The sequence below is a fragment of the Lissotriton vulgaris genome, chromosome 3_1 (assembly GCF_964263255.1).
Source record: "Lissotriton vulgaris chromosome 3_1, aLisVul1.2, whole genome shotgun sequence".
In the NCBI taxonomy this organism is placed as follows: domain Eukaryota; kingdom Metazoa; phylum Chordata; class Amphibia; order Caudata; family Salamandridae; genus Lissotriton; species Lissotriton vulgaris.
The window spans coordinates 2,076,457,072-2,076,480,435 of record NC_141689.1 but is presented as its reverse complement, the minus strand read 5'-3'; positions in this window follow the sequence as shown (position 1 = coordinate 2,076,480,435).

Below are 23,364 nucleotides of genomic sequence, written 5' to 3'. Positions count from 1 at the left end.
TACTTAGACTTCTTCTTGTTTCATTTAAGTCCTGTAAAACAGCCAAACGATCTTTGATATCAAAAGTTTTTTGTTTCACCACTGAAGTCTGACAATTGAGATCTTCGATTTATCATTCTTGTACCAAACAAAAGTTCATACGGAGTGATTCCACCCAGAGAATTTCTTGGCAGATTGTTAAGACTACCTTGGACACTTATTAGATGTTTGACCCACTCATCACCCAAACCTAATACCCTCGCTGTTATAGATTGCTTTATGTCATGTTTTTTTCTCTCCACTACCGCATTTCCCTCAGTATGGAATGGACTAGAGTACCGCAATGCAATGCCCATGCTGGCCATGGCCTCCTTGTAAGCTCAAGAGCAAAACGCAAGACCCTGGTCAGAATGTGGCATGCCAATTGCCTATTTGCCGATAAACACTCGCAAATCTTTTATAACAGTTCTGGCGTCAGCCGAGCGCTGGGGCCACATCCAAATGAATCTCGTCTTCATATTTATGGGATCGCATTTTTATGGTCGGACGCCTTCGTGTAGATAGTCTAATGCTGTCTATTAGAGGTGTCTGGGCTGCTATTACTGTGTTAGAGTCAGATATCTTGTCCGGTTCATAACTGCGATCTCTATTGCAGTCTTGACAATCCATTGCAAAGTTAAAAACTTGCACGCTCATTCCCGGCCATCAGTATTTTGATTGCAATTCTATTACAGATTTCAGGATCTCTTGGTGCCTCAGGCCCAATCCAATGTGTGCTTCTTGAATCAAGAAGACTCTCCGGTTCGTGTTTGGAATTACTCTATCCCCCACTCCAGGGATTTGAGCAAACGGAACGGAGTTCGCATCAATTATGTATGTATTTCTGAGTGGATAGTTTAGAGGTAACGCTGCATAATTGCCTTCCATTGAGGCTCTTACTGCTAGTAGTGTTTCTCCATCTATTTATTTTTTAGAACGCTTTTTTGTAGCTACAGAAGCCGGTTGACCAGCTGCCGTCGTGGCTCTGTTAGCCAATGAATTCCCTGCAACGTGAACGCCATCACGTTGAAGACTCTGCGTATATATCACGTGAGTCTTTTGTAGTTCTTTCTGTAAAAGAACTACTTGTTCCCATAGTTTTTTTTATATTTTATTGTGCCACCTGTCTCATCTTTGTAACTATTTTTATTCCAGGTCTGCATGGAATTATTATAAGATTCGACGCAATAATGCGAGTCGCACACTATTAGTGTGGGGAATTCGCAATCTGCATTTTCAAGCGCCATCTTTAAAGTTCGTAGTTCAGCTCGCTGAGCTGTACAGTTTCCGATTGATTCAGTTTTAGTGACCATGGGTCTGAATTTACCTAAGCGCCAGCGACCTTTAACAATCGCGCACGCAGCATTGTAAACTTTTTAATCCACAACGTAGTGTTGTGCAAATCTATCTGTGTAGATTACATAGCTGTACTGTTGCAGAGGTAGAATTTCGATCGACAGAGGACATTCTTGTTTGTATTCTAGTTGTTCTAGTTTTTTCATTCTGGGATCAAATGAGTGTATCATTTCAGTTGTATCAAGAGAATTAACCCATTTTATCCATTTTGGATCTAATGCCATAGCATTTGGAATGCTCGGTCTTGTTACTGCTTCAAGGGCTGATACTGCTGTTAAACAGATATGCTCTTCCCATGAGCTATGGCTTTTTCTTTTGCTACAGCCGTTTGAACCGCAGTTAGAATTTTTTCAGTAAAACTGAATTTCATTTCAGCTTGTGTGTAAAAGTGTGATTTGTACGCTATTGGTACCGTTTCTCCCTCATTAGAGGTCAGGTATGTAAATCCGCATCTTCCTGGGATGACTCGGATTACAAGGTTGCTGTCGTTTGCGCGTGTTTGCAGTTTTGTTTTAGTTAACATATCTGTTTGTAATGATCTTAACATTTCTGTGTGTTTTTTAGTCCAATTAAATGGTTTGAAATCAGGTTTTATTAATTCGTAGAGCGGTTTAACCCTCTCTGCATAATTTAGAATGTAAGTTCTTCCGAAGTTCAGGAAACCTAGAATTGATTGTAAGTTTTTCAGAATTTTTGGAGCTTGCAAACTTGCACACTTCTCTAAGAAGTTGTCTGCTTGGCTTTTGCCTTCACTTGATAATTCATATCCTAAGAATAGGACTGTCTGGTGGGCAATTTGTGACTTTTTAAAGTTAAATTTGTACCCTTCAGAAGCGAACCCAAGTATGATGGTGTTCACTCTTTTCAAGTGTGTCTCCAGGTCATTGTCTGTAAGATAGATGTCATCGAAATAGGATAATGCCTCATCATCATACATTTGTAGTAACTCTGTTACCCGGGCTGAAAATAATCCTGTGCTGTTCTTGAATCCCTGTGGGAGTCCACAAAATTGCTTTTTGGACCCCATGCTGAAGAAAGAGGTTAAATACCTGCTTTCTGGTGCAATGTTTTGACAGAAAAAAACATTTGAAATATCTAATGTCGTTTTATATTTTTTGCGCACGATATTATTCATTAGTGCTGCACTGTGTGAGTTTTGTACTGCAAATGTTTTACAACAAGAGTTTAGGTGTCTGTAGTCCAAAACTAGACGATATGAATCGTCTGGCTTGGAGACAGGAAACAAAGGATTGTTCATTTGTGAGGTGAATGTTTCAATCACCCCTTGATATTCTAGTTGATCTAAGATCTCTCTAACGTGTTTTTTAGCTTCTTGCTTAACATGATACGGCCTCTGAGCAGTTGGTTGATTTTTCAACTGGATTTTATGGTGAGGAGAATCCTCATCCCATCCTACATGATTTTTATATAATGCAGGAGCTTGGCCACTGCCCATTTTCTTGCATATGTGTATTTTTTATGAATTGGAATGTGATTTGAGAAGGTAGGCATAATCATTTCTTCGCCATGTGGGCACTCCCTGACAAACTCTAGTGGCCATTCCTTTTCTGCTAGAAGGATATCATAACATTTAGATAGATTTTCCCAGAAGAGACCTTTTATTTTCCTAGTTTTATCTCCCTCTATACGTAATGTTATTTCATATAGTTTATGGGGCACGCCAACTCTGCTGTCTGCAGTTTCCACTTGAATGTATTCATTCGTGTCCACTGTCTGCAGAAGATTCATCAGGATCTTGCGAGCTTTTGCCACTTCTGCTGCGCTGTCTAGCATTGTTTGGGCCCACTCTCCGTTCTTGAGTTGTGTCCTCAGGATCGTCGGCATGTTTTATTTTAATACTGGCTACCTTCTTTTTGGGAAATTGTAATTTTTTACTTTGATGAGCAGGTTCTTTGTCTTTGGACTTGACGCGCTCTCCTTTATGTTCTGACCGTCCTCTTCTTTCCGATTTCTGCGAGGAAGTCTTAAAAGATCGAGAGGGATGTGTATCAATATTGTGATATCTGTCAGGTTTTCTCAAATGTTCCCTATTTCTAAGGTTATATTTTTTTTTAGAGGTCTCCCGTTGTGGAGACTTGCCCCCCTTCTGGAGATCTATCTCTCCGTTGAGGCGACTTTCCTCTGCACTGGAAATGTTTTTCTCTGGGAGAGGTTTGCTTATTACCCTCCCACTTCTTCTTTTGAGAATTGAGATTATTTTTAATGAAAGTTTTTCCAGGATTTTCAGTTAGTTTTGGTTTTAGTGGTTTACCACCTAAACTGTCTCTACCTAATTCTTCATAGGATTTTTCAATTATTCTGGCAAGGTCAAAAGGTTAGTCTGCTATATCTGTTTCTTTTAGTTTTTGGCGGATTGCTGTCCCGTCAATTGTCAATTGAACTAACTGTCTATATGCTTTTGTTAATTCTTTTATTTGAACTGAAAGTTCTTTGCTAGAGATTTTTTCAATATCAGGATGTGGTGTAGAGCTGGCTAGAACCGGCCATGTGGCTCCTGGTCTACCTAGTGGACCGAGCCTGGTAATGTGATTTTGATGTTTGAGGGCGCCATTAAACCAGAGCTCATGCTCCTGGTAAGTTAGTGGAATTTTAACTTCCTCGAAAGGGATGTATTCCGCTGGAGGTTCCCCTACTTTGTAGTAGTGGAACTCATGTGTTACAGCGTTTGCTGCTGGAAAATGTATCCATGAATAGAATACCTCGGTCTGCCGATATTCATGTGCCTCGACAACAAATATTACTGTACCACCTCTTGATGATACTCCATTTTCTAAAAGTTTTATAGTTAAGGTTTTCCTTACATTTACCGGGATATTTTTCGCATCCAGGTCATTTTCATTAAACCCTGTAACGTCGAATTTGCATCTATTGCAGCTCCACCGATTTCGTTGTTGTCGCCGCTGGTTGACATTGTTTAATGAAAGTTTGCAGATCAAGTTTCAAGGAAACAAAGATTAGGTGCACAATATTTTGGAACACTGTATCCTTCAATGTTGACTAAGCCAAAAACTACTACATAGGAATCTCTTCCTACTAAGTTTTGGCGGATATTAACCTTTTACCCACTCCAGACGTCTATTGGAGTTTTTACGGGAAAAGGGGTCTGTGTGAAGAGCACAACTGAGTTACTCTAGTATCTAGGGTTAAATTATCGCCTTACCAAATGTTCGGCACCATGTAGTGTAGTTCCTGTATTGCCAATAGGCTCTGCGCATTGGAAGAACATAAACTATAGTTTAGACGTAGGACTGAGGTCGACTAGGTCTCTATTGAATATGTTAGACTTAATTGTGTGTGCCAGCTAGCTCAGAGGTCACTAGAAACTTTCTCGAGTAAACAAGAAGGTGTTTAGCTTTCCTGAAAAGACAAGAAGGGATTAGCTTCTGACAACCATATCACATGACAACTTTGTTCCCCCTGCAATAAGGAATATATCTCTAGAGTCGTGGAAACAATAGATAGCTATTTCACTCAGTCAATCGTGCATGCTTCGTTTCACCAGAGATGCAGAGAAATAGAGAGGCAGGCATTTTCAATAAAAGGGTTATTTATTGAGCAGTCTTCTTTCTCATGCAAGAGAAATGAATTGCCACAATTGCAATACTTTATATGGTTTCTAAGCCATAAGATACTTTAGAATGGATAAAATACATACAATGATAAAATAATGACTAAACGTACTCAACTGGTGTTTCTAAGATACGCCTACCCCAGTGTACCTAACCTAAGCCTAGTACAGGGAAGGAGTAGATGAGTTACAGTTTTTGCCAATAATCTGAATCAAGAATGCTCTATGGGTCTAATCAGCTCCGTACCTTAGGTATAGAATGAAGGAGGTCTTTTATCTCTCTCTCAGCACCCGATCTCCGAGATACCTGCAAGGGTATCAGGGAAACACCGGAGCTGGTTTTCTCGGCAAGAGAAAAGACAGCGTCTCTCTCAGTGCATCAGCTGGGAGGGTCAGCTTCCTTCGGCACTCGCATCAGCAGGGCGTCGGGGAAGTAGATAGCCGATTCTGCTCCAAACCACTGTGTCTTGCTTAAGGCAGATGTTGATATATTTATACCTGGAAGGTGCCGAGTTTGACGTAAGGTTGGACATAAGACTTCACTAAGAACTGGCAGTTCTTTCAGGACTCTCAGGAGTTCTAGGACAAATCAAAACAGAAGCAGGGGAAATTCCCGGGCTGCTGGAGACTTGGTTTGTTTAAGAACGCGTTGTACTTTCTAGGAGTCTATGGGAGTAGCCTTGCCGTATTTGGACTGCATTGGCTATGACTTAATATGGATATGATTCTCATGCCTTTATAAGGATATGATTTGTTATATTGAAAGACTTGAAAATGTCCCCACTAGAAATGGACAAATCTAAGATGTCCAATTGCGAGGAGTCATTTACCCAGTTAGGATTACTTATCCAAAACACAGCAAGCCCTAAATTAGGCGGGAAAGGTAAAGGTACAAAATATACCCTAAATTTCTAATGCGAGGCTATGAGTTAAACTAGACACCCCCTGCACATTGTGTTCATAGTTCTTACTGTGGTACGATATCACTTTAAAACATAAAAATTGAAATAAAAAGCCTTTTACAAAAAACCATACATAAGTTCCAAGAAGAGAGATGTATTCACACTTTGCGTTTAGTAAAAACTCTGTTGCACTTTATTATATTACACTAGTTTCTCGTTATCACAATAATTTTAAAAACACATGTTATACATTTATTATAAAAGATTAAAAAACAAAGAATCAAACAATCGTACCACAGTAAGAACTATGAACACAATGTGCAGGGGGTGTCTAGTTTAACTCATAGCCTCGCATTAGAAATTTAGGGTATACTTTGTACCTTTACCTTTCCCGCCTAATTTAGGGCTTGCTGTGTTTTGGATAAGTAATCCTAACTGGGTAAATGACTCCTCGCAATTGGACATCTTAGATTTGTCCATTTCTAGTGGGGACATTTTCAAGTCTTTCAAAATACTTTCTTCCCCCCAGTCCCCTATAAGTCTGAGCGGGGTCCTCCTTCAATTTTATGATTTGTTATAACCACATAAGGGCATAAATCGGGAATATCTAATTAGGGTCCTAGATACATTCACAACAGGGTGTGTGCGTTGCTGGCATCGTTTTTTGTGCAGGAAGGGACACAACAACAATTACAAGAGGTGTTTTCCTCGTTCTATGTACCCTGCAGCATAGGCACACATGGATGGAGGTAAAGATGAGAAACAGGTTTACATGCTGCCCTAATGTAAACATTTCTCCTTGTTATGCCTGCTATGAGGAGGCATATGATTTTAGCACTGCCCCAGGTTATATGGCCGGGATGCCCGCCACCCCCTCCCAACACCAATTCCCAATGGGAGAAGACAGACACAGGTTTGAACTTTTGGAAGGCGGGGGGGAGTTACCCCCCCGGCCGTATTTATTAAAATATGAAACAAAATTTAAAACATTAAATAAAAGTTTCATGAATTATGTACAATTTTACATTTATTACATTTCGATGAAGACATGTTCTTTGGCTAACCTTAACAGATCTCTAATACAAAGGTTTCCTAGCCGAGTCTAGCATCCTGAAAATGCATACATTCTAAATTAAAATTGTACATCCTAACATTAAGGGCCAACGGCCAGGTCTTAACTGGTGTCAGATCCCTACTACCAAAATCCCGCCCTCACGGTGTGAGTCGCGCATGCGCAGAGGACTTTACCCTCATTGCCAACTGTAACTTCCCTTGTCGTGGGGGCCCCCTTTTCACTTGACGCCATCTTAAAGGTCGTCCGAGTTCCCGTGTGAGGTATCTGTAGGAAGGACAGCGTGGACCCCCCCCATCCCCACACTCTCTATCCGCCGTCGCGGATATCCGGCCCCCGGGAAATTCGTAGGAGGGGCATCTAGCCGCCTCCCCCCTGGGAGGGGCCTATGGCCGTCTCCCCCTAGGCAACCCATCCTTAGTGGGTGCTGCCTCCCCGTGGAAGGGGCCAATGGCCGCCTCCCCCCGGGCGCTCCCATCCATTCTGGATGGCGCCCCCCTCTAGGGACCTTGAAATTACTGCTCACCGATCATGACCTTACCGCCCGACCAAAAAATAAATACGACAGTTGTTTTACCTACTAAGGGAAGAAAAAATTCTAACATAGCCTTGATGAGTCATCATCTTCACTTTCTTACAAAGGGAAACATTATCCTAAAACAGAAGCCACATCATTATATGACACATTCCCTTACTTCTCTACAAAGGAAAAAAAGGCCTATACATTTCTTTCTAAACAAACTTTATTTAAACCAACATTGCTATAAGGGGCTGGTGGGTGGGTCAAAATTGCCGCTTGTTCCGTCGAGGGCTCACGAGCAACGGGTTGGTGCAGCCTTCAGAGCACAGGAACAAGAGGACGCTTCTTCGGATTCCCACTCTATTTATCCATCTGCGGGAGGGCGGGGACCCTCCTCCGGTACGCCTACTGGGCATGGTCTTCCGTGCGGGTGTCTAGGACAACCCCTCCTGGGCGGGAAAGGGCGCGCCCCGGCAATGCCACTTCGGGCATACCAGCCGAGCCACGCCTCCCGCCCAAAATGGTTTCCCGGGGGGATCGGGGCACCCAACCATACGTTCGGGGGGACCGAGTGGTCGCCCCTTTCCATATGGCCGGGATGCCCGCCACACCCTCCCAACACCAATTCCCAATGGGAGAAGACAGACACAGGTTTGAACTTTTGGAAGGCGGGGGGGAGTTACCCCCCGGGCCGTATTTATTAAAATATGAAACAAAATTTAAAACATTAAATAAAAGTTTCATGAATTATGTACAATTTTACATTTATTACATTTCGATGAAGACATGTTCTTTGGCTAACCTTAACAGATCTCTAATACAAAGGTTTCCTAGCCGAGTCTAGCATCCTGAAAATGCATACATTCTAAATTAAAATTGTACATCCTAACATTAAGGGCCAACGGCCAGGTCTTAACTGGTGTCAGATCCCTACTACCAAAATCCCGCCCTCACGGTGTGAGTCGCGCATGCGCAGAGGACTTTACCCTCATTGCCAACTGTAACTTCCCTTGTCGTGGGGGCCCCCTTTTCACTTGACGCCATCTTAAAGGTCGTCCGAGTTCCCGTGTGAGGTATCTGTAGGAAGGACAGCGTGGACCCCCCCCCATCCCCACACTCTCTATCCGCCGTCGCGGATATCCGGCCCCCGGGAAATTCGTAGGAGGGGCATCTAGCCGCCTCCCCCCTGGGAGGGGCCTATGGCCGTCTCCCCCTAGGCAACCCATCCTTAGTGGGTGCTGCCTCCCCGTGGAAGGGGCCAATGGCCGCCTCCCCCCGGGCGCTCCCATCCATTCTGGATGGCGCCCCCCTCTAGGGACCTTGAAATTACTGCTCACCGATCATGACCTTACCGCCCGACCAAAAAATAAATACGACAGTTGTTTTACCTACTAAGGGAAGAAAAAATTCTAACATAGCCTTGATGAGTCATCAACTTCACTTTCTTACAAAGGGAAACATTATCCTAAAACAGAAGCCACATCATTATATGACACATTCCCTTACTTCTCTACAAAGGAAAAAAAGGCCTATACATTTCTTTCTAAACAAACTTTATTTAAACCAACATTGCTATAAGGGGCTGGTGGGTGGGTCAAAATTGCCGCTTGTTCCGTCGAGGGCTCACGAGCAACGGGTTGGTGCAGCCTTCAGAGCACAGGAACAAGAGGACGCTTCTTCGGATTCCCACTCTATTTATCCATCTGCGGGAGGGCGGGGACCCTCCTCCGGTACGCCTACTGGGCATGGTCTTCCGTGCGGGTGTCTAGGACAACCCCTCCTGGGCGGGAAAGGGCGCGCCCCGGCAATGCCACTTCGGGCATACCAGCCGAGCCACGCCTCCCGCCCAAAATGGTTTCCCGGGGGGATCGGGGCACCCAACCATACGTTCGGGGGGACCGAGTGGTCGCCCCTTTCCATATGGCCGGGATGCCCGCCACACCCTCCCAACACCAATTCCCAATGGGAGAAGACAGACACAGGTTTGAACTTTTGGAAGGCGGGGGGGAGTTACCCCCCGGGCCGTATTTATTAAAATATGAAACAAAATTTAAAACATTAAATAAAAGTTTCATGAATTATGTACAATTTTACATTTATTAAATTTCGATGAAGACATGTTCTTTGGCTAACCTTAACAGATCTCTAATACAAAGGTTTCCTAGCCGAGTCTAGGATCCTGAAAATGCATACATTCTAAATTAAAATTGTACATCCTAACATTAAGGGCCAACGGCAAGGTCTTAACTGGTGTCAGATCCCTACTACCAAAATCCCGCCCTCACGGTGTGAGTGGCGCATGCGCAGAGGACTTTACCCTCATTGCCAACTGTAACTTCCCTTGTCGTGGGGGCCCCTTTTCACTCGACGCCATCTTAAAGGTCGTCTGAGTTCCCGTGTGAGGTATCTGTAGGAAGGACAGCGTGGACTCCCCCCCATCTCCACACTCTCTATCCGCCGTCGCGGATATCCGGCCCCCGGGAAATTCGTAGGAGGGGCATCTAGCCGCCTCCCCCCTGGGAGGGGCCTATGGCCGTCTCCCCCTAGGCGACCCATCCTTAGTGGGTGCCGCCTCCCCGTGGAAGGGGCCAATGGCCGCCTCCCCCCGGGCGCTCCCATCCATTCTGGGTGGCGCCCCCCTCTAGGGACCTTGAAATTACTGCTCACCGATCATGACCTTACCATCACAGGCCGGATAGTTGACCGACTATCCGGCCCCCCCACTCCTCCTAAAGGTCGTGCTTCCTCAAACCCCTTAGCCCTGCTATGAAGTCTCCTATGAGTAAATCATTCCCCTCCCTGGACAGGTGAACCCCATCATTCAGATACATGTGATCACCCCGAATACACCCGTGAGGAATGCTATGCAACTGCGCGGAGCGAAACAATTTACCAATTTTATTGTTAACTCTTTTCACTGAGTGGTTCAACGCTGACACTGAAAGGCCCCCCCGCCAAATCTTCCTGGGGATCATGTGGGACCAGGCAATTGTGCACCCCGGGACTTTTTTAGCCAACCAGCTAACAGCCGACAGGATGTGTTCTAATAACACTCGTCTTCCCAGTTTCACCAAGTCATTGCCCCCAAGGTGTACTATGACCACAGATGGCGGTGACCTTTGCCGCCCTAAAAGACCCTCAAAAAACGATTGGAATTGGTCAAAACAGAGCCCGCCCTTCCCATGGAAGGTCACTCTGTACCCGTATTCCCCAGATGCGTGAGTCGCGTCACCTGCCTTGAATACGTCCCCGGCGCGCCTCACATATGAGTGGCCCACGACCCATACCACTCTCTCTCCAGTCGGTGATCCTTGACCGCTGGTCTCCTGATGCTGGGTCGACTTCCAATTCCGCCCCGCGTGACAGGCTCGCGAAACTGTAATTCAAACAAAAGACAAGAAGCGTGAGTGCATGTCAATTGATCTTTACAACATGTGCAATCGCACATACCTTTTGAAGCAATTCGAGGGCCAACGGCCTAGCTGTTTTACTTCCTCCGCTCTCTGACCCCGGGCTGTAGCCTCAGTAGCAGCCCCTATCCTAAATGAGTGGGTCCCAAAATCGCACGGGTCCATGCCCGCGGCAGCGATTGACAGTGCTAGCACCCTCTGAAACTGAAATCTCGTCAGTGGGGTGCCATCCTTGTGCCTAAGCAAACTCCCCCCCCATGCAGCCGTCCTCAGTGCCAAGTATTCCTCTAAACACTTTATCGGACAAGTGGGGGACCCTCGTGCGCGCTGCACGATAACACTATCTCCCATAGCTCCCTGGTCAGTCTTGGACCTGGCTATCGAGATTACCATCGAATCACCCCTTATTTGGATGTGATCCCTGCCCAAGCCTCCCTCCATATCCTTCTTGTTCCTTGCGACGAGTTCGCTCACCCGCATAGCCCCATGGAATGCCAAGGCGAAAGCTGCCCGGAACAGAACTGCTTCGAAAAGGGAGGAGCACGTCTCATCCAGTTTTGCTAAAAGTAGAGACAATCTGTCTAAACCAATCGGGCGCCTCGTATCCTGCTTGCGACCCTCGAGGCGTTGCCAGCCGCGGAGTGCCTTCCTAACCAAAAAGGAACCAGTCGGGTCTCTTATGCCATGCACCTGTGCCATGAATGAAATGGCCGCCCTATGTCTATTAGCCGTTGCCGCTGATCGGCCTTCTCTGTGCAGCGCTACCAGGAACCCCAGGAAGGATTCCTCCTGACCCCAGCTCTGTCTCCCTGTTGGACCCAAAAATGTGCAGTAGGAACGAAACGCTCCTTCGTATGCCTTCCTTGTCCTGGGAGCTAAGCTGGCTGCCACGAGGTCTTGTAATCCGGGGCACCGATTAGCCATAGTGCTTCGGGGAACGGTGCCGCCACTAGGTCCGCTGTGGGTAGATAGCCCCTGAAAGCCTGCATGTGTGAACGAGAGAGTGCATCAGCTGCATAATTCAGTACGCCTGGCACATGTTTTGCCCTGAACTGTACATTCAATCTCATGCAACGTAATACAATTTCTTTCAACAATCTCAAGATCCACTTGCAGCGGGCTGCCTGCTGGTTAATGCATTCAACCACAGTCATATTATCAGACCAAAACACCACCGAGCGGTCCCTGAAGTCGTCTGGCCATGCCATCAGAGCAACCCAAATGGGGAATCGCTCCAAGAACCCAATGTTACCTGTCAGACCGCTGGAGTGCCACCACGTCGGCCATACTTGCGCCAACCATCAGTTACCAAAGATGGCGCAAAATCCCACGCTCCCAGCTGAGTCAGTCCACAAACCTAGTTCATCCGAAGACGCTGGTGGCTTGTTCCACACAACTCGACCGTTGAAGTCCGCCAGAAATGCCAACCAAATGCGCATATCCTGGCGAACCTCTGCCGACAGTCTCGTACGGTGGTGTCCCTCCTTGAGACCAACCATAGCTTGTGCAATAGAGCGTGAGAAGGGGGGGCCATTGGTATCACCCTTAAGGCAAAGTTAAGCTGACCCACTGTTTGCTGTAACTGGTGCAGGGTCACTTTCTCCTTGCCCAGGCATTGTGTCAAGGAAGCCCTAAACTTGGCCACCTTTTCCATCGGTAAACGGAAACATCCTTCCACAGAATCGAGCTCAATTCCCAGAAACTCCAGTGAAGTAGATGGTCCAACCGTCTTACCTGGTGCCAATGGGACTCCGAACTCCCGCATGAGGATGCAGAAGTCCTGCAGCGCCTGCGCACATTTCGTATCGCCGGCTGCTCCCAAGAACAGGAAGTCATCCAGATAGTGCATAACATGCCTATGCCCTGTGGCCTCGGTGAATGCCCACTCTAAAAAACAGCTGAACATTTCAAAATAGGCACAAGAAATGGAGCAACCCATAGGCATGCATTTATCCATGTAATAACTCCCCTGAAACGCAAAACCTAGCAAGCGCTGATCTCGCGGGTGTACCGGGAGCAACCGGAATGCCGATTCGATGTCCGATTTCGCCATCAGCGCTCTGGGGCCCAGGTGATTTAACATGGCAACGGCATCGTCGAACGATGCGTACCGCACCGAACAAATATCTGGGTCAATGGCGTCGTTCACCGAAGAACCCTTTGGGGCAGACAAGTTGTGAATGAGTCTAAACTCCCCTGGGTCTTTCTTTGGGACCACCCCTAGCGGGGAACACACAAAATCCGCCACCGGTGGGCGATGAAAAGGCCCCGCCACCCGCCCCAAGCTGACTTCTTTGGAAATTTTTCTTGCAGCTACGCTTGGGTTATGTTGGACCGATAACTGATTTTTACAACAAGAGTCCCCCCCGAAAATCCCCCGCCGGGATGTTGAAGCCATATAGGAATCCATTCCTCAACACCCCGGCGGATACATGATCAGGGTATTTGTTCAACCAAGGAGTCAGAGCCATGATATCGACAGGTGTAGGCAATCGGTTACAAAGCATCACCTCACTCTTGCTTAGACCCCCCTTTTCCTCCCGTTCCGCTGTTTTTAGATCTACAGCTACTCTCCGGGTGTGAGGAGTTCCCACAGCCCACACACGCATGCCTGAACCTACATGTTCCCTGGGGCCTGCTACAATTGCCTCTATTGAAGCCCCAACAAACCCCCCACTTGGCGCCATTCCCGCCAGTCTTGGGCTGATATTCCCCACCGGCGCCCGCTCGGAAGGGCACCGCGGGCTTTTGGCGAACTGACCCCGACCCGCTCCCGCCCGGCGAGGACGTACCTGCTGCCCCAGGCAAGAGCTGCTTGTGCCATGACACCGAGTCGAGGCAATCCCAGGTCAAAGTTGCATCAAACTCTTTCGCTTTACGGAATTTCATATCGTGTCCTTTCCACTCGTCCCCCTCATACATGGTATAAAAAACCATAATCCTATTCTGATAACAGGTCAACTCGGTCATGACTTCCGGCTTTCGTTCCCACATGACTGCCGTAAATATCGAAAAGGCCTTTACCCAATTTGCTACAGTCTCATCGACCCTAAATTCCGCCATCTTGGCCCGCCATACACTGGGGTGCCATAAATCCTTCTGGGATTTTGCATATTCCATCTCGCGATGGTCAGTCAACAATGAAAACATATTCACATATTTCTCCCCCCATATCAGTTCCTTTGTGGCCGCAGGGATGTGCTGGGCCACCCTTTCGCGCCTTGAAGGTAATGACCCCTCCCCTGCCATTGGCAATGCGTGCTTACCAGGTTCGACTGTCGTGTCTGCTGCCTTTTCCCGGCTAACCGCAGGTCCTCCCGGTGCCACCTGTGGGGGAACAAGAGGAACATTCGCCGTTGCGGCCTCTCTCGACTGCCGTAACTGCTCGATTATTAGTCTAGCCTCCTCGGCCGGGTCTCCCGCGGCCACTGCCCCCCCGCTTTCTTCTTGAGCCAGGGCAACACTGCCGCTAACTGGATGGCCAGTTCCGGGGGCATCTCCTCGTCATTAACAGGGGTAATTACAACCGGGATTGGTAAACCTATATCTGGGTTTGGTACCGGGCTGTCCGCCGGTGTAATGGGGGCGACTGGGGGTACCTCGGGAACTGGATCTTCCCCAGAAACTGCCCTCCTCTTAACACGCTTCCCCCTACCCTCAGGGACGACTCCCGGCAAGGCCGGGCCTATTACCTTCTTAGGACGGCCTGAGCTGTTCTGGGCCGCTAACTGTTTTTTAACTTCGGCCAAACCCCGACCGATCGAGTCAACTTTTCCGAGCTTTCGGTCCATGATCGCCATTCGGTTCGACAAGGTGCGCAATACCTTCTCCATCCCGGAGCTCTTTCCTGCTTTCTTGCCGGCCACGGCTTCGTGTACTCTGCGCTAGTTGATCAACGAGGTCCTGGATCCTTCGTACTCCAAATAACTGAAAGAGAAACAACAAGATTACAAGTTCTCAAAATTGCCGCTTGTTCCGTCGAGGGCTCACGAGCAACGGGTTGGTGCAGCCTTCAGAGCACAGGAACAAGAGGACGCTTCTTCGGATTCCCGCTCTATTTATCCATCTGCGGGAGGGCGGGGACCCTCCTCCGGTACGCCTACTGGGCGTGGTCTTCCGTGCGGGTGTCTAGGACAACCCCTCCTGGGCGGGAAAGGGCGCGCCCCGGCTACGCCACTTCGGGCATACCAGCCGAGCCACGCCTCCCGCCCAAAATGGTTTCCCGGGGGGATCGGGGCACCCAACCATACGTTCGGGGGGACCGAGTGGTCGCCCCTTTCCATATGATGTTGTAAATCTGAGGCAGTGTCAAATTCTATGGGTGTTTAGTGGGAACAACCACAGAAACACCCATGAAAAACATACTTTGCACTGCCTTGCCTTACTTCATATCTATGAGGCGATGCGAAGCCACGCAGGCTGGCTTTGCGTCACCTCATAGATATAATTGAGATGTTTCGACACCACAGGCCTATGTTAGGTGAGGGTCTATATTGCTAGTTGCCTTTTTGTTTTGAACTGATTTCTTCTTCCATATTCTTGAATGTGTCTAGTAAAAATGACCTCCATTCTTGCTGGTTGCTAGCATTTTCTGGCTGAATGCAGAGAGATGAAAGTTATTTAGCCAAGCAATGCATGTCTGTTTAGTCTCCGATTAAAAAAGAGAAAGGGGCCTATTTGCATTATTATTTTTGGTGGTAAACATACATTTATGACTGAATATACCACTTTTAACTCTGCCAGTAAGTTCTAAAGTTATTTCTGGTGGAAGTAAATGCATTTACTACTGCAGATATCTCCTTCATGATTTCAGAGAAATCTATAAATGGTAATGTCACACAAGAGGGAAAGTAGGGGTGTCAAGGTGTAACTTTTCTTGGAAGTTTGAGTACGCCAACAAACATATATTTGTAACATTCTCAGACGTTTGCGCTCAGAAGGGGAGACCCCTTTCTAGAATGGGTGTTGGAACAGATCACCTCAATGTTGCTGGGGTGCGTGTAGGGAAAACGTTTTTTTCCACTGCAAAAATTCTTTCTTCATGGAGAATAAAAAATGTGCATTTGCTCATGAGGCGACATTTCCTCTGTGTGATATTCTACACTATGTAGAATTCTGCATGGGAAGTAGAACAAGGTGGGACTTGTCACATGACATTCCAAGCAGTATATCTGGAATCCTTAATCTGGCTTAGCGTTTAAGATATATCAGAGGAAGTATCTGTGACTAGGGGAAAAAAGTTTAAAACTATGTGAAGGAGGATATGTAACACACCACCTGCATTTTTACTTTTTTTGTCCTGACTAGTAACCACGGGAGTAACGCAAGCTCTTGTGGCAGAGGGGGGCTTCCACCTTTTGGAGACCCCATTAGTTTAAAGGCCTATAGATATCCATGAGATATGGAAATCATATGGGACCCATGCCATTTTACATTAAACCGAGCCAATGTGCATGCCAGGTGGTTCTGGGAGAGACTGGCAAGTACTTGACAGACAGGCTGCACCTTGTCACCTCCAATGCCTTTCACTGGTGGTGACTGTGGCACTGAAAGCAGGCAGAGAATGGACATGAACACAGCACTTTTGCTTCTAGGTCAAGCCTAGGCACCAAATGGCCTGTCTCTTTGAGAGCAGGCTGTATTCACTATTTGCCCGTCTTCAGTCGTTCAGCTTCGGCGCCCATCACCTAACATTCCCATTTAAATACCAAGTTGAAAAGTCAGATTCTTTTTTCGAGGGCACCTCTTTAATTTTCTCTGACTTCAAAGTGTAAGGATTTACCTCAAAGCCCTCCCACTTCCCTGCTTGTTGCTTTAGCTAGCCTCTGTTACATTGTTTGTATGTTGCCAGATTTATAAATGTCCTCTTTTGGGAGGAACTCCCTCAAGGTCATGCCATGTTACTGGCCAAACTATTGGACACCTGACTTCATAATGGAATGCCCAAAAGGGGAAACTGTGATTTTACCAGCCTCCTCTGATCTCATTCCAGGATCAATTGAACACTCATATGCCAGGGAGTGGGCTTTAGCACTGGCTCCTGTAATATACCGCAACTATGTGGGGTGAGATGACAGTTCCCTTTATCATGTTCTATCATTGAGGAGAACTCCACAACCTCAAAGACAATACCCAATACAAAATGAAGCAAAACAACACGTTAAGGATATCCTAAAACAACTTGAATATAAAGGTGTGATTGAAAGTTGCACCTCTTCAATGAACAATTCTCTGTTTCCAGTAATGAAACCAGTTCAATCATATTGTCTACTATTACATTACAGGCATTTGAATACAGCTGCTCACACATTTGCAGTACAAAATGGAAACAGTGCAGCACTAATAAATAACATGATGCGAAAGAAGTACAAAACAACACTAGACATTTCAAATGGATTTTACTGCCAAAATACAGCACTTGGAAGCAGATATTAAACAGCATTCACTGTGCTAGGTTCTCAAAAACTGTTTTACTTAAAAACGTTGATGACCAGTCATTGTCATATGTCGATGACATATGCTTAACAGATGATGGACTGATGGAGCACTTGACCAGAGTGGACATGCATGATCTTGGCGTTCTCTCACATGGGCTACATTTTCAATTAAAAAAAATCTAAAATTGCCCACCTCAGTGTCCTGTTTCTCGGAAACATATTGTCAAGTGAGGGTGATCCATGTTAGGATATTTAAATTAAGTTTTAATCAAAGGTGGATAGGACACTTGTAACCACTTTGACAAGAGATATACATTGAAAAACCCTCATAAACGCCGTGTTTCTCGAGTTGCGGTTTATCTTATTCTCCCCCCCACACTAGCGTTGTGGCAATAGTCATAGGGTTTGACAAATTGTACTATGCCAGCCTCGCCCGAGGCAATCTCTGGTGTATCGTGGCAGTATCCAGAGAAAAAGTTTTACCCCACTGGTAAGTTGTCATGAAAGGTAAAAATAGTCTTGAATCAACAAAGTAATCTTTATTCACGTCGTTGGACAACTATGATAAAAAGATAAGTGGGTATGCTCTAAGGACTGAGTAAAGGGTCCTTAGCATATCTCTTTAATTGAATACGTCAACATGTTTCAGCTCGCTGGGCCCGTAAGTCTATGGAGCCTTCGTCAGGACAGAAAAAACACATACAAAAATCTAAAAGTACTTGCACTATTTGTGAAGTAGATGGGTTTTAAAACTTAATAGTCTTACCCACTGTGGTTCAGAATTCTCCACCTAAGGATGAGAAACGGGGGTAATGTGTGGCTTATTAATTACAGTGGTCAATGCATATGTAATTTATATGCTTACTGTGTACTCCAATTTTACACAAAACCTTACTTAAGGTACATTTTAAAGAAACACTCTATATAGAAACACTGGTGGTGAGTCAAACAGGTAAAGCAATATTGTGAAAAAAGTGATTGGCTTAGCGTGGGAAAACGTATAAACAGGCACCTTTATGCGGTCACAATTGTGGGTCAATTCAATCATACAAGTAGAGATACAAAAAACATGCTATACAATGTGTGTATATAATGAGTCATTGCCCCTCTACGTTATGGTAACAGAGTAAAGGGCATAAATCTTAGACCTCTCATGTAACTAGTTCATACCTCTAGGTTGGGTAGATGTATCGTGAACCTAGGGAAAAAGGATACAACAAGGCAATACTATCACAGTTGTTGACACTGGAGATGTGAGGATATAATGGATGTACCTCGTGTGAGGTCTTACCTTAAATTTGTATCATTATACTCCCTCAAAGGGTTTGGACAATTAGTCCCAGGCTGTAAAGGTACCAAAATTTAAAAAGGTTACGTTATGTTACCCGAGTATGTAGCGGGCTTCGGTAAAAATCCCCAAATCCTCACCCACGTAGGAAGCAGGTTCCGCGTCTTGTGCTGGCGCTGCCCTCCGGACGCCAGAACCACGCTTCCGACGGGGTTTTCTAAGGTGAGATGTCATCGTTATAGAAAGAGGACTATCCAAGTATGGAAAGCTCGTAATAACGGGCTTCGAAATGTTAGACCATAAACATTGTTTCTGGCTCATTTCTAAAAAGGAAACGATGTTAATGCGTATTAACTTTTTAGAATCACCATTTGTAGAAAGGTGTGGAATTACAATTGAAAATATATATAACTTGGCTCTGAAGTCAGAATAATCAATTTCATTTTTCAAACACCTCTTTTTAATCAGTTAGGGCAGGTAGACTAAAGGGGTGCACTGGCGGTCTCCGCGAGCGCGTGCGCATTATAACACGATCTGTGTTCCCTATTAAATTGTCAATGACACTCCATATAGACTGGGAATACAAGCTACTAGTGAGCCAATGATCATTTCAGTATGCATAAGGTCAGCTTGAATTCAAGTGAATCAGGCAAAGGAACCTACGTGCAAATTTATCGAGCGAAATGGTGCAATGAAATATCATTATTAAGTCCATGTATGTTTGTCTTGAGGCGATCTACCCAGCGTTGTTCCTTCTCATACAGTACTTTCTCTACATTGGGAGTGCTTTCTGGCAATCTTTCAATGACAGTCCATTTTAGTTCATCAATGCTATGTTTCAACTCTACAAAATGTGAGCAGAGCTTCGTTGTATTTTTCTGAAGGCGGATATTGCTCTTATGTTCCCCTATCCTTAGTTTCACCTTTCTGCAGGTCATCCCAATGTACTTTTTGTCACAGGGACAAGTTGCCATGTAAATCACATGGGATGAATTGCAGTTGCTGTGTTGTTTCTGAGTCCATTTGAATGTAGGTGTCAGTTGTAAAGCTTTTGTAGTTGACGTGGATTTGCAAGCCAAACATGACCCACAGGGATAATGTCCTGTCACTGGAGCCATATGTGCGTCTCTTATTGATTTCACCAGGGTCGATTGTCTTGGGCGGGTGTGGACCAAAACATCGTGTAGATTTTTCGTTCGTCTATTGGCAAAGCGTTGTTTGGGCCAATTGTATTTACCTGTATTCAGGATGTGCCAGTTCTTGTTAATTAATTTATTTACTTGATATGTCGCAGGACAGAATGTTGTTACACATGTCATGAGGTCCTCTGTTGTTGTTTTTTCATAGGTGGTTAGGAGGTTATCTCTAGGCTGGTTCATAGCCCTCTTCCGGCATTTAGATACAATTGATGGTTAATAGTGTGTGATTCATAATATTGTGTGAAGTCATATAATGAGTATCTCCTTTATTGGAGCCAGAATGGATTCAGAACTTCAGAGACACAAAAGGCTGCACAGTGAAGCATAAGTTGATTTGGGAACTGGTGGCGAAGCTGAAAGAATGCTTGCCACGGGTAAGCATGAGCGAATTTTGCGGATCTCGCGTTCGCGAATTTTGCGGATTTGCGGATTCGCAATCCGCAAAATCCGCGAATTCCCGCGAATTTGCGGATTTTTTTTTTTTGTGTGTTCGCCCGTGTTTCTGCCAGTTCGCGAGGGTTTTGTACACTTTCGCAAATTGCGAACTTACCTGTCGGGTCGCAAGTTTCGCGAACTTGTTGTTTCTACGTGTCCAGCCTGTTTGGGACACTCTTCTTCATCACTGCCACTCTCTGTCACCACTGCCACTCTCTGACTACTCATGCCACCCTCTGGCCCACCCATGCCACCCTCTGTTTCATCACCACACCCTCTGGTTGTCCAGTGTACATTATTTTTGGCAAAGCAAAGCACACCTTCCCTGCCTCAAGTGACCTGAATTAATTTGGGGCTGATTCATGTGTCACAGAATATTTTTTTAGCTGGCACCTGCTTCCTTAGTGCGCCCTGATTAGTGATCTTTTGCACTTGCTAAGTGCTTTCATTGTTGCAAAATTAGTTACAACACCTGCCCTGCCCCAACTGACAATAATGAATTAGGGGCTGATTAATGGATTTTAACTTCCAGCCTGGCTCCTGCTTGTCTCCCTTAGCTGTAATTCAGGACCTTTGTGGCATATGTGTAACTATTCTGAGGTTCAGAGCAGGGTCACATACTAGTTTCAACTGGCAACTGAACTCTGGAGGGGCCCCTCAGGAAGCACTCCAGGAAATGGCTACTAATGATGAGCCTGAACTTTTGAACCTGGTAAGTAGTTACTTTCAGTTTTGCTAAGATCGTATTTCTGCAATTTTGCACTTATTCGCGGGGCGCGAACTCACGCGAACAGTGCGAGCAGTGCGAGCAAAATCCGCTGCTCGCGGATTTGCGGATTTTGCGGGAAATTCGCAAATCTCGCGGATTGCGGATTTCCCGAAAATCCGCAAAATCCGCGAGCGGAACGGATTTTCCGCCCACGCCTAGCCACGGGCTCATTTCATTGATACACTGAGTCATCAACATGTTGGTATTCATGTTGCAGGGAATTCACTGGCTGATGAAGTTACAAAGGCGACAGTTTGGTCTGTCATGGTTGCTGGGATAACTCGTTCAAAGTGTGATAATAGACAGAGACATCATACTCGCCATCAATGCTGCATGCAGCGGCACTCACCTGCTGAAAGGCTTTCCACTCAAGTACTCTTACAATTTAGATGCACAAAACACACTGCATGCTCAGATTCCAGTAGTGGGGGACAAAGTAATACGAAATAGTGATCTCAGACTAGTTTAAATACTGGCTGCACATGAGGGTCTGGCTTTTGCACATTCAGGGGTGACTGCTAAAATTTCTCTATTGCAGTATGCTATTGATGACAGGGTCTTTAGAAATGGACTAAGGACTTTGACCTGAGATGTGACACCTCTTTTGATTTCAAACAAGCCTTTGTCTTTGGCTTGTGTGTATTTGGACCACTGTGGCCTACTAACATCTGACGGGGAATACAAGTACATCTTGGTGGCAGTGGATTCCTGCTCTAGATCCCTGTGGATAAGGCCACTTTGATCGTCTGACACCGGAACTGTTATAAAGTATCTGTGAATCTTTATTGGGAACATACGCAGTCTGCACACTACATTCTGATCAGGGTCTGGCATTTAGCTCTCTGGCTTACATGAAGGCCATGGGAAGCCTGGGTGTGATACTGTGTTTCTCGTCTCCATCCCATCCCAAGGGAAACACAGTCATGGGGAGGAAAAATTGAGACTTAAAGCAGTCTTCAACAGCAAGGGTAATAGGCTCTAGTTGCAGTTGGGTCCTAACCTTTATGGGGTCTGGAGGGCTTCGAACAATATGCCAGAAGGTCACTGGGTGGTTGGACTCCTAATGAGATCCCGTTTGGGGTTAAGACGTGGGTCCCAGACCTTGATAGTGCCAGCACAGTGGCAGTAGAAACACCATTTGATATCAAAGAATGTTTGGCTGTTTTACAGAAATTTAATGATTTCGAGGATGTACAGAGCAACGTCCAAATAAAATGCACTGCCACTCGAGAAATTAAGGTTGTTCCAACCGGCTGGATTCCAAGATCTAGGGCCAGATGAAGGTATCCAAATACCGGTCGGTAACGGCCGAAAATATCGATTTTCGGCGGTTACCGACCGGTATTTGGATACTGAGATGTAGGGCATTTAAAAACACAGATTCGGTAAATTTACCAAATCTGTGTTTTCAGATGTAGGTAGCACTGTAAACAGTGCTACAGGGCTTTAAGGATTCGTTATTTACCACCAACTACTAGTTGGTAGTAAATAACGAATACCTGTGTATATGCAAATCTGTGCATGTAAACCTGTGCCCTTAGGGCATGTATGTGTGCCACATGGCACACAAGCCCTAATCAGGGGCGCAGCAGAGTGTCAAAGTGACACCCTGCCACCCTTGAATTTTTTGGTATTTACCGAATCGGTAATTACCGATTCGGTAATTGACATTCATTCCTATGGGCCTACAGGCCCATAGGAATCAATGGCAAATACTGAATCGGTAAATACTGATTTTGTAAATACCGAATCCTACCGATTCGGTATTTTTTACCGAATTTTTTCCTACATTAGATTTACCTATTCATAAATACCGAATCGGTAAAATTCGGTATTTATGAATCGGTAATTTACTAGCGAGTTGGGCGTCTGTTCCTGGAGCTCCGATGGGGCCGAGTGGCTGACTAACAGCCCCCTAGACAAAGTAAAGGTGTTGAGGGTGTTGGTCGTCCCTGCTGTGCCATTACCACTTGTTACTCTTCCCTTCACTGCTGAACGTTGTTTGTACCTCTAACACACCGGGAGGCAGCTTGCTCCGAGCGGCGTGTTTTCACCCTGAGAGGCGGGCTGTGGAGAAAGTCATTGTGGAGCGGGTTAAAGGAGCAGAGCCCTGCGGTGCTCGGTCGGAGGCTGTACTTATCATCGTGACGTGCTGGAGTTAAGACTCACCTGAAGCTGCCTGAGCGGAGCGGCATGTTTGGAGCTGCTCGGAGTGGTGCAAAGGGGCGTTTGTGTCCGGAAAAATCAAGAGCAGTTTTTGGAGTTAGAAGCTGCAGGCACGTCTTGAGGTAGTGTGCCTTTCGTGTCTTTCGTTTATATTGCTGGCGAAAAACTGTGGGAAGTTGCATTAAAGTGTGGCGTTTGTGTAA